We start from the raw sequence: 18,030 nt of genomic DNA on the forward strand, positions 1-18,030 counted from the left end.
AAATGAAAACATCACTTTCTCTACTTTTCCCTCTCTCCTACTTTACTCTCTCTTCATCAACTCACAAAATAACACTGCATAAAATCCCGTGCCGGAAACTAAATGTTTTATATTTATTGGGACAGAGGGAGTATTAATTAGTATTACAAACTGTTTAGTCACCTCGGTCCGCGAATAGGAGTCTTGTTTTTCTATTTTAGTCTGTCCACAAATCGGAGTCCCCGTTCATATTTACTATAAATGGTAATAAGGTTACACATTTCACTAACTCATTCCACTCACATTTAAATTTAAAATTAATATATACAAGTAAGACTCTTTTAACTAACTTTTTTCACCCACTGTTTTTAAAACTTGTGCCGTTAAGAAATGAAACTTCCAATGGCATACAAAGTAATATACAATAGTTAAAAGATCACCTTCCAATTTAAACAAGGCTTCAATCCTGTGAAATAATCCAAATGTACAATATGAAAAGTGAAACAAAGATCCGAAGTAATTTTCACACAAACAAAGATAAATCAATTCAATCTTGACCAACTTTCATTTTGACGATGCTCTCAATCACACTTTGCTTCACTCATTTCATCCCATCACCGTACTCTTCAACTTTCCATATCAACTGTTTAAATCTATTCTCCACCGCCGCCACTTTCTTCCCATCATAAGCCGCTTCCGACAATTTTTCAGAAACGAAGTCCAATCTGCGCGCCATTCTCTCAATAACGCTGACATAATACACGCCATTTTCGGCGCCCGCAATCATATACTCTGTTATCTGCTTGTGTTTCTTGAGCGCAGTCTCCTCCTTCTTCAAAACCGATTGCCGCCATTTCCCGATTCCATTCAACAAAATGGAGAAGGCCGCAGCTGCAGCTGCGATCCCTGCCCTTGCCGATGACATATGGAGAATGGCATTCACCGCAACAATCGACGCCGCGGCCGCGCAGATCATGGCCGCAGCGGTGAAGAAAACAGAGTACCTCTGCTTGGAGACAGCGATGGAAATGAGCTCATTGCTGATATTCTCGTTGATGTGTTTCATCTTCTTCTCCATCGTCGAATGGTCCTCGTCAAGAAAGCCTAATTCACGGTAGAAATTGTGAAGTATGAAAGAATCATTTGGCGTTTGTGGGTGAGCAAGACGTCGTTGGAGAGCTGAGCAGAACTCGGGGGCGTTGAGGTTGTTTGCGTAGTGGCTGCGGACGCAATCCATCAATTTGTTAGTGTTGTTAGGGTCCTTCCGCAGATCATCAAGCACCAAAACAAATTCTTGAACCATAACATCAGCGTTGGGCATCAAGGAAATGCCCGTTGTTTCAGCCGCGCTCCTCGTGTGGCTGTTCATCACCGCTCACAACGGCTTTGAGAAGAATCGAGGTGGAGGAAATGGATCGACGATAGCTGGTTGATTTGGAGAGATGTGAAGATGAAGATGGAAGCGGAGAGTTAAATCCCCGCGGGTATCACCGAACTTTATTTTTATATTGCAAACTTTATATTGTCAACTTATAACTTATGCAATGGTTGATTTGGAGAGATATCATACATCATAATATAGATCGAGAGGATCAATATTTAACCTATGCATCTAAATATAATAATATAATTATTATTCTTTGTAATTCATAATTTATTAAAAGTTTTATGTTATTATTTTTTATAAATAAAAATTAGTAAATACTTCATCCGTCCATAAAAAATAGTCTCATCTGTGGACGGCACATGTTTTAATGAGAAATTAGTAAAGTAAGAAAGAGAATGATAAAAAGTAGGTAAAGTACGAGAGATATGGAGAAAAAGTAAATAAAAGTATGAGAGAAGGAAGAAAAAGTGAGAAAAGTATGAAAGGGAAACTTTTCATTTTTGGAAATTGAACTATTTTTTTTGGACACCTAAAATGAAAAAATGAGTCTACTTTTCATAGAGGGAGGGAGTATATTTTTAGGTTGATGTTTAAATTAAATATAAATTTAAAATCTTGATATTTTTTAAAACAAAGTAAACTAAAGTTATTAGGAATCATATTCCCAGAATTCATTTTCTCAAAAATCATTTTTCTCGCCAACTTTACTTTCCCGTCACCCAAACATAACCTTCAAATTCAATCTATCAGCATAATAGGCATGGCATGTCTTATCTCTCAATCGGCTAAGGCCGCACTCAACAAGTTCTTTGCTATACATCCAACTCCAGCAGCCGGCCATCTCTTCACCACCAAGGAAAAAGGATATCGGGAATTGAATACCCGATATCCAAACCCGAAATATTAGGTAATTGGATACCCGATATCTGATTTTTCGGATTTTGGAATCGGGTTCGGGTATAAGATATTTGGATTATCGGGTATCAGATAACTCGATACCCGATCGGGTATACCCAAATTATCCGAATAACTCAATTATTTTTTAAAAAATTCAAATTTAATATTTTATGTTTTTGTTCTATTTTAAAATTAAATAATTAAATATACTCCCAAAATTCTTCACTCTTAAGTCATATTTTGGGTTGATATATGAATTGTGATGTTTATTATGGATGAATGAGGAATGTTATAACTTATGATTTTTTTACTTCTAAAAGTTTGTGGTAGTTTTCTTCTCTTGAATTCGAACTACTTTAAGTTTGTATCAAATTCGAACTACTCCCTCCGTCCGCCATTAGGAGTCCCATTTATGGGCGGCACGAGTTTTAATATATGTTAAAAAAATGGATGGAAAAAAGTTAGTGGAATAGGAGTCTCACTTGTATATATTAGTTTTAAATGAAATGTGAGTGAAATGAGTTAGTGGAAGGTGGGACCATATTACCATTTATGGTAAAAGTGAACCGGGACTCCTATTCGCGGATGGACTAAAATGGAAAAACGGGACCTCTATTCGCGGACAGATGGAGTACAAATTTTTTATTTCTTAAAGTTTGTAGTTAATTTTCTTAAACAATTGATTAAAAAAATTAAAATAAAAATTCAAAATCCGGATTGGATACCCGATTTTTCGGTACTGGATACCCGAGTCGATATCCGTGGGTACCCAATTTGACAAGTCTACTCACAAGATTAATTTAGTTTTATTTGATACACCACTATATATACAACATGTTTGGTAGGGTTTGATAAGTCATACTCCCTCCGTTCCATAGTAATAGAGTCATTTTGCCATTTTGGTACGTTCCATACTAATAGAGTCATTTCCCTTTTTAGTAAAAGTTAACACATTTTTCCACACATACTATACTCTCTCTTACTTTTTTCTTTGTTCATCTCTCTACCTTTTTCATTTTTCACTTTATTCTCGTTTTAATTAACTCATCTAACACAATTTTTTCTTAATTTTCGTGTCAAAATGAAACGCCTTCATTACTATTGAACGGAGGGGATACATGGATATAATTATATGAACAAAATAAAATACCGAATAAAGTGAGACAAGGCTGACGAGTGGGCCCTGGCCTAAAGAAACGTAAGAAGGCTTCAAATGGGTATTAGACTCAAACGTGGAGAAAGTCAAAATATTCACAGCTGATTCCTACGCCAGTTAATCCGGCCTTTTAAATTTTTAATAGACGCGTATTATTATTTTTTTGAAATGAAAAAACATATCATCATATTTATAACCCTATTTTAATATGTTAAGGTCAGCCAATCTACTTGTGCAAATTTAGTTCTCGGATTTTTGGTATATCCGATCCCAGCCTGATACTCGATAGGTTTTGGTTGCCAGAAACCTAAAATTAAAGGTCCGAGTAGTTTATGTAAGATTTTTTTGATTTTTGTGTATTTAAAACTCGTATTTAGGTACCCGATTAATACTTATTTATAAATTTGTGAAAATTATTTTAAAATAGGACAGAAAGATAGGACATTATATTATTTATATTCTTTCGTGTTAATTTATCATCTATTTAATATACAATTGTGCTCTCTCTTTTTATTTACAATATTATATATTAATGTTAAAATGTTTATCCTAATCACTTTTGAGTTTGGACTTATGCCAATTATTTTCATTTCATACATACGGTATATTGTTAGGGGAGCATTAGGATGACACCATAACACTAATCCTAGCTCTTAGATCTATAAGATGGAAGACTAATATTGAATTGATGAAATAGAGTTCGGATTGCAGTCTTATGTGTTGGATATTGCAGGCATGGGTATTTTAGTCAATTTCCAAAAATTTAAATTAGAAACTAATTTGGTAATATGTAAACTGCAAATACTACTTGGCAGTACTGCAATATTCATAGAGTAACACTGTAATCTGACCAACTGAAAATAGTGAATATCGATTTTGCCCTTCAACGTATTTTTATATTCCTATTTAATTAAAATAGGTTGCCATGTGGCAGCTTGAGAACCACATAATCTTCAAATCTAAGAGCATCCCCATCCGTGCTCTTAGCTAAGAGCACGGAGGTGGGCCCGGACCCACTTTTACTCCTTGTCCTTAGCTAAGAGCACAACACACACATCCGTGCTCTTAGCTAAGGACAAGCTCAAGGGTCCCACCATTCTATTATTCAATTTAAATAGTTCAATTACTAAAAACATTTCTACATTATAAAGTTACATTAAAAAATAAAAATTACATAATTAAAATCCTAAAAAATAAAAATACATAATTAAAATCTTAGAAAATAAAAAAATACATAAATAAAATCCTACAAATGAAAAATTACATAATTAAAGACTAAAAAATACCCCCGTGGAAGACTAGTCCTCTATCCCCAATGTTCTCTTGAGACCCCGTATCATTCCCACATGTGTTGTAAGTTGGTCGGGAGTCATGTTAGACGTATCGATCTTATTGTGTTGACCCAAAATGGCCCACAACGAGTTGTTCGGGGGTGGAGGTGGCACAAAGGGAGCGGGAGTGGGGGCGGATGGAGTCGGGGCGCGACGGCGGTTGGCCGTCGCCTTCTTCCTTCCTTGCGGCCGGTGGGAACTGGCCGGGCCAGCGTCAGGGCTACCCAAGTTAGTTCCGGCAAGCTGGGTAGCCACATTATCGGAGGCGCCGTCGGATAGGTCTACCAACCTCGACCGTTTGTTGGAGGAGCTGGAGGAGGATGTTACTACGCCACCCCTATACTTCGGATGTTGGCGAACTGAGGTACTTGAACGGTTTCAACTCCAAGCTTTGGTAGGTCGCCAAGGCGGCAATGATGATGTCGAGCTCGCTCTTGCCGCTCCCCGCCGCGTGCTCTTCCTGTTGGTAATACCCCTGGAACTTACCGATTGTCTCGTTGCATCTGAAGATGCAATTGCACACCATACTATTATTGCGATAGATGGTTCCCCCCGGTCGGATTTCATTGTAAAGACGAGTGATGCGCCACCAATACGTTTCTCCGGTTTGGTTCGTGCCAACATCCGGGGCTTCGGAGACTATCAAGTAGGCTTTGAACATCTGCATCATCTCATCCGGAGTGTACAGGGTGCGGGTACCCCGAGTAGGAGGAGTAGGTGCAGGAATAGAAGTAGGAGTACGAGCAGAGCTGCCGTTCCCTCCCGATCCAGGTTCGGGTGGGGGCATCTTGGTTGTCACACCTCAACCCTTATGACATATGCACTTACTATAAATAAATTCAAAATTTTAAAATAAATAATCCATGTGTCAACTACGTAAAATCCACGTATTAAATCAGGTACATATTTCAAAAAAATTTCTAAACTGTAGTGGGACCATCTCACCACTCTATATACTACATATTTATCTACATGCAAAAATGACGAGGAGGAGAAGGTTGCCAAAACGCGTCAGCCGCCGACCCTTATAACATGTGGAGTTCCTATGACCCACGTCAACGAATAATTTCACTGATATCTTATTCCTGAAAAATATTAGTGGTTTATATGAGCCACAACTCAGTGTATATAAACCTTACCTTTAATTCCACATCCCATATATCAATATATTCTTTAACCAATATATATATAACAATAACCAACAAATATTAGAAACAATTTCATGTACATATGCATATGCCACACTATTCAGTTTATTATTCTGTGACAAATCAAGCCTGACATCTGCCCGGGATTCCATTGTATCTTACCCGAAGGTCTCATTGCCATTGTATATATATATATATATATGACCCGAAGGTCCATTGTCATTGTATATATGACCCGTAGGTCTCATTGCCATTGTATACATATATATGACCCGAAGGTCCATTGCCATTGTATATATATGACCCGTAGGTCCATTGCCATTGTATATGACCCGTAGGTCCATTGCCATTGATATCAGACCCAGGGCATAACTGTCACATATCCTCTTTAATCCAATGATTTAAATAATTCTAAAACCATGTGTAAACATATCAATTGCATCAATTACATATCTCTATCATGTTTCATCCGATAATTTCAATGCTATAGATAAACATATCAATTGCACATATCACATATCTTCATCATATTACACAATCAAACACATAATCAAATCATATAATTCAATTATTCACTTTATTTAAACACCTAACAAAGAAGCACATAAAATATATAAAATTAAAAGTGTGATTTATACACACCCTGATTAAAATAGATAATCTGGTAGATCACTTGTTCCCGTTTCTCGATCTATATAGCCCTTGGTCCTATATAATACATACACATTTAAATTATTACTAACTTTTTGTATGTTATCTACTTTATTTAAAATTGTAAATAGTCTCATATATTAATACACATAGCTGTAGTTAAATATTACCGTATGATATTAAGAGATGATATAATTGTGCTATTTATTTAAGCGATAATATAATTATGCTATTTACTTATGTATATATAGATCTAATTACACATATTCTATGACATACGTGTATATAATATAGTTAGTTAGCTTACTATCTCAAATATATATACATAAAACTAATATTAACATATCTTATAACCATTTATGGAAAATATTACATATCTCATGAATTTCTAAAAATTATTAACATGTTACATGCTACAAAAATTTCTAATTGCTTTTATGCATACGTGTTCCATGAACTTATGCAAATGAATACCAATAATTATATTATCATCCAAAAACAATTTAATAGGGTGTATGTATTTGGGATTCAAATAATCTCCAAAGTACTACTTTTAAACGACAAAGCATGTAAACGGGCTAAACAAAAATTAGAACTAAGTATTACCTTCAACAAAAATAATACCGGACTATTTTTCTTACGAAGGAGTTCACCCCTTTGTTTTATTAATTTAATTTTTTTTTCTTTTATCCAACACTATAGCCGACTTAATGGAGGAAATGATTTTATATCCAAACCTTCTTTAAAATACACTAACCCTCAAATGAATCAAATACGAGACACGTTTCAACTACATCTCACTACTAAGAATTTTCTTTTGTTTTTCTTTCACATTTATCAAAGTATGGAGTAGTTTTTATATTTCCATGCATTATCTCTATTTATACATTTTCTAAAAAGACACCCTCATACAATATATGTTTTAAATGCACAAATACATTCATAAACCAAAGAAATAGATGATTGTGTATATACTCATAGGTTTTATTAGTCAAAAGTTGTCCTATATATATTCTATAGCAATCCGTGGCATTATACGTCATATACTATATACTATTAGTTTAACTGTTCAGATATGATATAACAATTAGTCCTAAAATAATAATAAAAATATCCAATTGTGAAAAATGATGCAGGTTTTGAGTTAGGGATGTCGCATTGGTCGTCCACCGGGTAAGGCCGGTAGCCACCCGGAACTTGAGAACCTTGGGTTTGAGGAGGGGCCGAAAATTGCGTTTCCAGACTACAGAATGGCTCCGAGCCGAACCGTTCGTGGGTCCAACCGTGGGAGCCGGAGGGGTGATCGTTGTAGACAGACATTATGTAGTGTGGTGGGAATTTAGATGAGAGAATATGAGAAAAAAGATGAGAGAATAGATGAGAGAATTTAGATGATAGAAGATGAGAATTGTGTAGTGTTATGAGAATTTTTGTGTTGAAGTGTGAGTATTTATAGATGAAAAATATGAATTTTGGGGAAAAAAATTAAAAAATAAATTAAAAATGTGTATAAAACGGTTAATAATTTATTAGGAAGTAGGAAAAAATATTTTTTTATTTAAAACCATTTTATTTTTATTTTGCATTTTTTTTTAAAAAAAAATTCAATTTGCCAACGGCTATGCCATTGACCAATTAGAAGCTGCCATGTAAGGATGCTCAGCGGCACGGACGTGCTCTTAGCTAAGAGCAGCGTCGTGCCGCTGGCACGGATGGACGGACACCCGCTTGATGCTCTAACAACCTAAAATAATGGTATGTTTTTTTTGTTTTTGTTTTTTTAAATTAATTGATCCTATATTAAGGAGGATATTAAAAATAAACTCCTAAGAAAAAAGAAAATTACAATTGATATCGAGAGGACTCAAACTTGGTACCTTATATATTGATGTCTAAGATTCTTGCTGCTAGGACAAAGACTCTGCACCACTAGTGGTATAACGTTACAATAATAAAGAGAGTTGTCAATCGTCATATTAATACGTCCCTACGTATTTAGATATGCAATTTGCCATAGGAAATAAATGGGTTGGGTTTTGGAAGTGAGATTGGATTGACTCCGGCTGGGAGTTGAGTAAAAGCCCATTTTAAGCCCAAATACGAACCTACATACAAGGTGTATAGGCCCATTTTACAATTTAAACAAAGCTCTACCATGTGATATAATCATACCTTTAAGCAATATTCACAGAAATAAAGTTGCTAGAGTTGCTATAATATGACTTCAGCTATCCATAGTTAGGAGTATCCTGCCTTTTCCCATGATCTATTGTGAAAGGCATTCACCGCTACAATTGGAGCCGCACAGATATGAGCTTTTTGTTTGTAATACTCTCTCCCTTCGTTTTTTAAAAATAGCAATTATTACTATTTTAGGTCATTCCCTAAAAATAGAAACTTAAGAATCTTTCTATTTTAGGATATGAACCCCATAATCCACACTAACTCTACTTTCACTACTTATTATCTTCCTCTATCTTACTTTACTCATTTTTTTGTCATCTCTCTTACTTTACCAATTCTGCATTAAAACTCGTCCCGTTTCAAATGTTTCTATTCTTTTAATGCAGAGGGAGTACTATTAATTTATGTACTCCTCCCGTCCCATTAAATATGCATCATTTGCTTTTCGGCACAGGATTTTATGTAGTGTTTTTTTGTGAGTTAATGAAGTGAGAGTAAAGTAAGAGAGAAGAAAAAGTAGAGAGAGTATTGTTTCCATTTTTAAGGAGAGACTAAAAAGGAAAACGTTTCATTTCTAATGAGACAGAGGGAGTATTAAGTGTAAGAGAAATTAAGTGTGAGATAGAATAAAATTGAGATAATAGTGTACTTTTTTTTAGGAATGGACCATTTTTGTTGAGAAAGACTAAAAAAAATTGAGATAGGAGTATAAGGGCATCCGCAACGCATCTCGCTACGGTCCCTATGGCATCGGGACGGCGATGCGGCATGCATAAATACTTATTTAAAATACATCTCTTTCTACTTCACTTAACTATAACTAAATCACTATTTTAAACCTAATAATAAATTTTACGAGTTTTTCATAAGTTTTAAAATAACTATTCCATCCGTCTCCAAACAATATGCACTTTGAGTTCGGCACGAGTTTAATGCAAAATTGATAAAATAAGGGAGATGTAGAAAGAAAAAATAATTAAAGTATTGTTAGTGGAGAATGGATTCCATCTCATTAGAGATAAAAAAATTTCTAAAATTGAAAAGTGCATATTCTTGTGAGGCGGACTAAAAAAGAAAGAGTGTGTATTCGTGTGGGACAGAGGAAGTACTGTACTAACTTAGATTAGGAACAAACTCTATTTTATAGTCTATATTTAATTATGTTATGTCATTGAATAAAAATTATAGTCTATATTTAATTAGGTTATCTCCTTAAATAAAAAATAAATTACAAAACATAAAAACACTTCTTTTTATTAAAAAAAAAACAGACATATAATAACAAAAATATGCATATTAATTATCTTATCTATATTCATTTTGTGCCCTAAAAACTTGTTTTTATTGTCCAAGTTCCTTTTTGAATTGCTTCATCTTCTTCGAAGGGGAGTGGCTACCATTGTCCATTGTTTTTTACCTTCTGCAATTTTTTTTATTTTAAGTTATAGTTACGGTCACTTCAGCCCTTTTAATCGTTAAACTTTCTATGATTTACTCTTTAACAACATTCCAATGGCAGGGTTTGGTACCTAGTTTTCAAAAAAATTAGAAAACACAGAAATAGAAAAACAAAGAAAAAGAATTGAGTCATTTACTTTTTTTTTACACAAACTTTATCCTCTTTCTTCATTTCTCTTACCAACTGCCCCCCACGCCAACTTGCAAGCCGCGTCCCGGATAAGGCCGATATACTCGATCCCTGCATCGGCGCCATAAATCAAAATCATCATTAACGTTGCGCATTCAGAAACTCCAACCATACGCTTCTCCACAACCGAAAGTCCCCATTTCGCGATTGCGACAACCAGAGCAGCAGCGGCAGCGGCAGCTAAGCTCTTGGGCGAGGCGTTCACCGCCGCACATATCACAGAGGCTGCAGAGAAGGCGGCCGCTGTTTTTGATAAAACAGAAAGCGCGTACATCACCTTATGAAGCCAAATGATATGTTTCCTGAAGCCGTCTTCCACGGGTTTCGCTATTTTCAGCATCGTAGTATGCTCCTCCATACAAAAATGGTCGAAATAGCGTAAGAGATTTGAAAACTTTAACTGTTTCCTTTCGTCGATTGTTGGGCCGATAAACATTCCGAGGACAACACTTCCGGTGTAGATCGGCGTGTCTGTTGGGAAGAAATATGTGGACATGTGATTCGGCGCGTTGATACTTCTCCTGTGCGAGAAACGGAGAAATTCCTCAAATTCCGTTTTCTTTTCAGGGTCCCGCAAATTATGAAACGCCGATTCCAATTTTCGAGCCATGGATTTCAAGTAGGGGTTGTCCATTTGAAAAGAATCAGAGGCGCTGAGCCTCATTTCATTCTACTCCTCATTTAACAAGGTTTGTTGTTAAAGTCAACTACTTCCTTTCCTCATAATCTTACTATTTCATTTTTTTTAATAGTGAAATTGTCGCAGAAGCTAAATATTCCTTGTTTCACACGTTATGTAGAAAACAAAAAAAATAAATATTTTAGATTAAAATGATAGGAATTAGTACTATAAAACAAAGCAGTAAATAGCACAGCAAATGCGCATATTCACACTATTGAATTAATAGTTTTATGTTTCAAGCTAACTGACCCATCGAATAAATCATCCAATTCTACCAAGGCAGAAATAGTATAGCTAAAAGTTAATATCGGGATATCTAACACGGAGAATATAATTGCAACTGACAATCATGTACTAAGCGTCATATACTATCTAGAGAAACAAGAGTTTGATTGGATTAATTAACTTGACAAAAAATAAATAAACAAAGCATGTAAATAAAGAAGTTAAATCAAGCAAAGAGTGGAATTCCAGGAATAGAGCTTTCACAATTATGGTTTGCACAAAACACATTATGATACCTTAACACAGTTCATACTTTATTAGAACGAGTCACATAAATATTGCTCATTCGGCACAAAGAAGATTGTACATTAAGGTTGTCAATTATAAATTAACATCTAAGGCTGACTTTTTACAATGACGAGTCATATAAATATTGCTCTGGGCACAAAGAAGATTGCACAATAAGGTTGACTTTTTACAATTAGGATTTATTGTTATGTTTTTATTTCAAATTTTACTCTTTTTAGATAATCATTTTATTATATGATTGGTCATATCGAAGTAATTAATTATTTTCAATGTATAATTAGATTGTTCATTATTGTGATTGAATTTAATAACATTGTAAATGATGAATAATAGACTGTATAACTATGGAAGAACTAAATAATTGTATTTCTGATTGGTGTTTTTTTTTTCTTTAAAAAATGAAGTACTCCCTCATTTCTATTGAAGATAATTCACTTTTCTTTTTGGTTTGTCCCAATCAAAATGACTCAACCAAGATATTATTGAATTAATAGTTTCACGTTTCATTAAATGCATCGTGGAATCCATCTCCGAGATTAGAAAAACAAAAAAAAAAAACGAAATCACCTTAATTTTCTATAGCAAATTGCATGTACAAATGGTAGGTTTAGTTTGCATGAAAGCGAAATATAACGAATTCAACTAATTAAAATGTGGGATAAAAGAGGAATAGTCATAGTTATCCTAATATTTTATAGATTCAGCTAAGATGTCATATTTTTTTCATGTATATTACTTTTCCCTTCAAATTATGATTTGATTTGAGAGATGGCACTACTAGAAAAATTGCCTATTACTACATCTAACTTATGGCACTTTTATAAAGCTGCCATTATACATAATCTATCACTACATCAACCTTTCACTGCATTTTTATTAAATACTAATATCGGAGAGTGATCAATTGCTCATTCATCATTTAATTGCTAACTACAACTAATTTAAGGTCATAGAATTTTAGAAAACGTGTGGTCTACCATTTGCCACGTGTAATTTTCGTTTTTATTAATAAATCAAAAAAGATAAAAAAAAACATTTCAAATTAGAGTTTTGGATGAAAATGTCAATATAGTGTTTCGAATATATCAATACAATGCTTTGAGAATGTCAACACAATGCTTTAAGAATGTTAACTCATTGCTTATATTGACATTCCACATGTATTATATTGACATATTTTATATAGTATGTTGACATTTCTGCTGTACGAAAAAATTAAAAAATTTCAATTTTTTTTTTCAAATTTTGACGTTGGAACATATGCACGTAGGATATCGTTGGAATCCTTATTAAATTAATTTTAATTTGATATATGTTATATGAATTTAAAGTTTTGGGATTTCATTTGAAAGTTAGTTATAACTAAACATGTAGTTAATTGACATTAATACCCCTATTTATAATTTTTGGAGTTAATCCTACCGGCCTTATTGACGTTTTTCGTTGATAGTATTGACATTTAGGGATTGATGATCTAGGCCCTTAATTTGAATATTTAATGACTATTATTTAGTTGTAGTTAGCAATTAAGTTATAAGTTAGTAATATAACACTACCCTACTAATATCACGGTTATTTATAAATGTCATAATGACAAACATTTACTGGCACTTCTATAGAGTGTGGCTTAAAATCTGTAGAGTTAAGGCTAAAATTAGTCCTAAACATATGGTCATTTTACCTTTTTGGTCATAAACTTTATCTTTTGGATTTTCTGGTCCTGCACATATGGAAATTTGATCATTTTGGTCCTCCTTCAATAATTCCGTTAATTTTTTAACAATCGACATGTTTTGCCAATTTTGACCAGATTAGAATCTTAATTATGATTTTTAAGTCACTAATTATTTCCTAATTATTTTAACAAATATATCCATTAAAAATCAGAAATAAATAAATAAATAATAAATAAAATGAAATACAATGCTCACTTCTCTCCTCCGCCAACGGTTGCTGCAGCGCTTCTGCTCGCCGTTGCTCCGATTTCCATCACCATTTCCTCGCCCCACATTCTCTCCGCCTCTCCGATTTCTAGTTCAATTAAATCGTAATTATCATCAATTTGTCCCTAATTTCGATCAATTCAGAGTTAACGCTTCACCTCTCCGATTTCCACTTCAATTCCCCGACATTCTTACCAATTCGACCTAATTCGAATCAATTTCAAGCTAGCACTCCGCCTCCGCGGTGATGGAGCGGAAGCAAGGGTTTTTCTCGGTAGTGAAGGAGGAAATGGCGCGGGGGATGTTGAAGTAGCGGCCGAGAAGGGGGCGGAGCCAGTCGCCGTCGGGGAAGAGGGGAAGCTGCGTGGCGCGGCCGGAAATGTGCATTTCGACATCGAGCAGTGTGAGGCCTGGCCCAGAAGCTCTGTCGCCGCTGAGGGAGGGTCCGAATCCGGATAAGTCGGATTCGGGTGACCTCAGGGCTGAAAGCTGGGCGAATTGGCTCTGCAGAGCTCCAGCTCCGCCTCGGGCTGCTCAAGGTCCGATCTTCACCTGCTCCTCGGCGCGCTGGTGCATGTTAGCAATAACGATCCTTTGCCGCACCTCTGTATTAAAGATACAACTATTGTTAGTTCCCTCTGGAACATCCTTCAATTTGTAGATCACATACTCCGATTTACTGCCCCAATTTCAAATCCATCAACACATTGACAAAAAAAAAATTAACAGGAAGCACGAATTAGGGATTAGGATTAGTGTTTACCTAATGAAGCCATTGTTGTTGAGGTCAGCAGCGAACAAATCCTCCACCGTCATTTCCCGATGCAGCGCCCAATTCGCAATTTTCCGGTGCCTCTTGTCAACCCTAGCCTCCGCTAGGTACAGAAACGCACGCGCCACCGCCAGCGTCGACAGCAGCAGCCACACCGACGCAAACAGCTTCCCCGTTATCGTCTTGAACGCCTTGTCGCCGAACCCCACTGTCGTCACCGACAGGTAACCGAAATCCACCCAATTGAGGCGCTCCACCAGGTGGAGGAACAGGATCCCGATCCCGATCAGAGGTTAGCTCTAGGACTAGGTTTCGCCGTTGTCTGCCTATTCGCCGTCGGTCGCCGATGGAGGAAGATTCCGTCGAATTGAGTGAAATGTTGAGAGAGAGAGACGTATTTTATTTTATTTATTTATTTATATTTTTTAATGAATGCATTTGTTAAAATAATTAGGGAATAATTAGTGACTTAAAAATCATAATTAAGATTCTAATCTGGTCAAAATTGGGCAAAACGTGTTGATCGTTAAAAAATTAACGAAACTATTGACGGAGGACCAAAATGATCAAATTTCCATATGTGAAGGACCAAAAAATCTAAAAAGTAAAATTTAAGACCAAAAAGTTAAAATGATCATATATTTAGGACCAATTTTGACCTTTATCAAAATAATTTCATCATTATAATTTTATTAAAATTAAAAAAACGTAGAAGCGCTTAGCTTTCACACAATCCACAACTATTTCACTTCCCCCCTCAAAATTGACGTCCCTCTCCTCCTCAATTCCAAATCCTCTCCAATCATAGTTTTTTCATTCCTTCAATCTGCCCTGCCCAATCCCACCGGGATATCAATTTCCTTCTCATATGAGAATTTTGTTGCAAAGAACATCTTTAGCATTCCGGAGAGTAAAATTTTCAGTGTTCGCGGCTACCCGGGAGTTCCAGGTTTGATTTTTACATAATTAAGGAAATATCTCCTATCTTATTCCATGGATTTTCTGATTGGAAGTGAGGTACTGTAGAGATTGGTAATGGAGAGAAATAGGGATTTTATGTCGGTATTTTTTTCTGATTTAGGGTATTTTTCTTGAATTGATTTTGCGTTGAATTGCAAATTGGTGTGTAAAATTGATAACAATCATGCATTTGCTTTAAGATTGGGCGTCTTTGTTCGTTGACTGGAAATTACTCGATTGCCCTATTTCTATTTTATAATTTTGGGTAGGTCTAATCAATGTGAGTTACATGAGTTCTTGTGCTGAACTTTGGTGTAACATGTGAACCTTAAAGTTTGAGGGTTGCTTGAAAGAAGAAATATGTCGCGAGAATGGACAATATGGAGATTGAGCTTTTTTGAGAAAACACTCTTTGATGATTAATGGAGTCAAATTAAACAAGATAAGCAAAGAGTGAGTGCAATACTTAGAATGCTAGCAAAATTGTATTTTGCCAGTGCCCTTCTACTCAATTGTTACAATGTTGTGTTGTTTATAACTGGCAATGAGTTAGCTATGGATTCATATCTAGCTGGAGTAAAATATAATATTCTAAAATATACTTTTGTCTTGGTCTTTATGAGATTAGTCAAGGATTATTAGTTTCCAGGTGTAGGCTTGTAGCCAATGTTATGGTCATAACTAGTTCTAGTTGGACATATACATCTTCATTTCTTCAATCTTCCCAAGTGTATGCTACACACAGTTTGTGTGATTAAAGTTGAGGATGGTGATACTCTTGATGAAGCTAATGCGATGATACCCAATACTCTATCAGGACATGAGTTTAAGGTAAGGGCCTCTTCATTTTATGTTAGATGTTAGAAATTCTGTAATGCTCAGAAGGAATCTTATCAAAAATAGAACAGGATATAAAATCCAAGGCCATAAATCAGCAAAAGATGCTTGTATTTATTTTGTAGAATTGCTAAGTTTAGTACTTACAGTGACTGCACTTTTTGGAAGCATTTTATTAGGTTTCTATGTGCTTTAGTATTTAAGGTTATAAAAGTTTTTTGCTTCATATTAGAACCGAACTTAATTGTGAGACTTGATGTATATTTTGTTTCCTATTGCAAGAGTCTTGCTCCTGTAAGTGCAGTACTGCCTAGATAATTGCACTTCATGACTCATTGGTTCTAGAAGAGTATGAAGGTAATTGGCTGCAGAATGCAGAAACATGAGGTACATAATGACACTCATCTTATGTGTGTGAAAGCAGCTTCTTTGTTGGTCTTGTTTCTTTGCTTGTTTATGCATGCATCATGTACTACAACTCCATCTTCTGCTCTTCCCACTCAAAAGGGCTCATCACTTTTCCTACTTAATTCATCCAATTTTCCAGTTATTTTAGGCTGATGTCTGTGTTGATTAGTGCAGGTTGAGGACAAAGTTCAAAAGTGGAGTGATTACATGAGGAAAGTTGCTTAAAGAGGACATCTGCAAGAAAAAAGAACCACTAAAGGAGGTATGGAAGAATTACATATTGATAATTTCTCAATTACATTCAGATGCCAAAGACTCTAAATTTAATTAACCAATATATTATTTGTATGACCAGTCTTGCTTTATGCTTTTTATTATGTTACTTCTATGAGGGATTAATTTGGACTTTTACTTTTCTTCCCATATTCTACTTTGAATATTGTTTTTGTTAGGATATTATGGAAATGAGGACCATAAATCCAATGTCGTGTGTATTACATTATGCCAGTGTACCCTTTCATACGTATTTCATATATGACTTGGAATATCTATAATTTGGAATGCTAATATTATTATTTGTTTTGTTCTTTTGACAGGAAAAGGAGGATCACATATTTAGGGAAACAAACAATATACCTACTCCATATATTCAGAGGCGCTAAGCCTCACTTCATTCTACCACATATATATAGATATACTACTCCTCATTTAACAACACTATTTCATTTTTTTATAGTGAAATTATCACAGAAGCTAAATATTCCTTGTTTCACACGTTATGTAGAAAACAAAAAATAATAAAGATTTTAGATTAAAATGATAGAAATTATAAAACCAAGTAGTAAATAGCACAGAAAATGAGCATATTCCAATTCTAAATCCTGAAATTCAGCTGATCACACCGAAAAAATTACCTCATATATTCAAATGGGGAACTAGTCGAAATATATATGCAGAAATTTTGTACGACCATTCAACTAAAATGGAAATTAGTCGTAGTTATCATAATATTTTAAAGATTTGTAAATCTGATCGTACATAATTTTAAGTTTTTGTTATGTTAATTTTCTATTCAAATTCTAGTTTCATACATTAGAATTGTACACAGTACACACGATATTAAATTATACTCTGTGTATTAGCAATGTGGGTAGATGCAGTGATTGCATATTTTGGGTTTTATTAAAAAGAAATAACTCAACTTAATTGAGATATCCAAAAAGAAATACGACTCAAAACAAAAGGAGTATATGTATATAGTGAGATTTGACTCTGAAGTCATTCATTTTGTCATCCCTATATTGTTTTTTAACTTGATTGTGAATCTTTGTTTGAATTGTGAACTACTCACTCCGTCCCTGAAAATTTGTCACATATTTCATTTTCCGTCCGTCCCTAAATTTTGTCACATTTCACTTTTACCATTTTTAGTAATGGACCCTACATTCAACTAACTCTTTTACACTCACATTTTATTATAAAATTAATATATAAAAGTAGGTACCACATGCCA

At 34.8% G+C, this 18,030-nt stretch overlaps 1 long non-coding RNA gene across 2 annotated transcripts; it reads left to right on the forward strand.

Annotated features, from left to right (window-relative positions):
- The first annotated feature begins 15,053 nt into the window (after window positions 1-15,053).
- On the forward strand, window positions 15,054-17,289 carry LOC125214513. Of its 2 annotated transcripts, XR_007175128.1 has the most exons (5): window positions 15,054-15,261; window positions 15,922-16,103; window positions 16,392-16,496; window positions 16,692-16,779; window positions 17,114-17,289. It is a non-coding gene; the product is annotated as an uncharacterized LOC125214513 (long non-coding RNA). The 2 variants fall into 2 exon arrangements; XR_007175127.1 differs by lacking the exon at window positions 15,054-15,261 and having other exon boundaries at window positions 15,268-16,103.
- Window positions 17,290-18,030: the final 741 nt, after the last annotated feature.

The sequence above is a fragment of the Salvia hispanica genome, chromosome 1, assembly GCF_023119035.1.
Source record: "Salvia hispanica cultivar TCC Black 2014 chromosome 1, UniMelb_Shisp_WGS_1.0, whole genome shotgun sequence".
In the NCBI taxonomy this organism is placed as follows: domain Eukaryota; kingdom Viridiplantae; phylum Streptophyta; class Magnoliopsida; order Lamiales; family Lamiaceae; genus Salvia; species Salvia hispanica.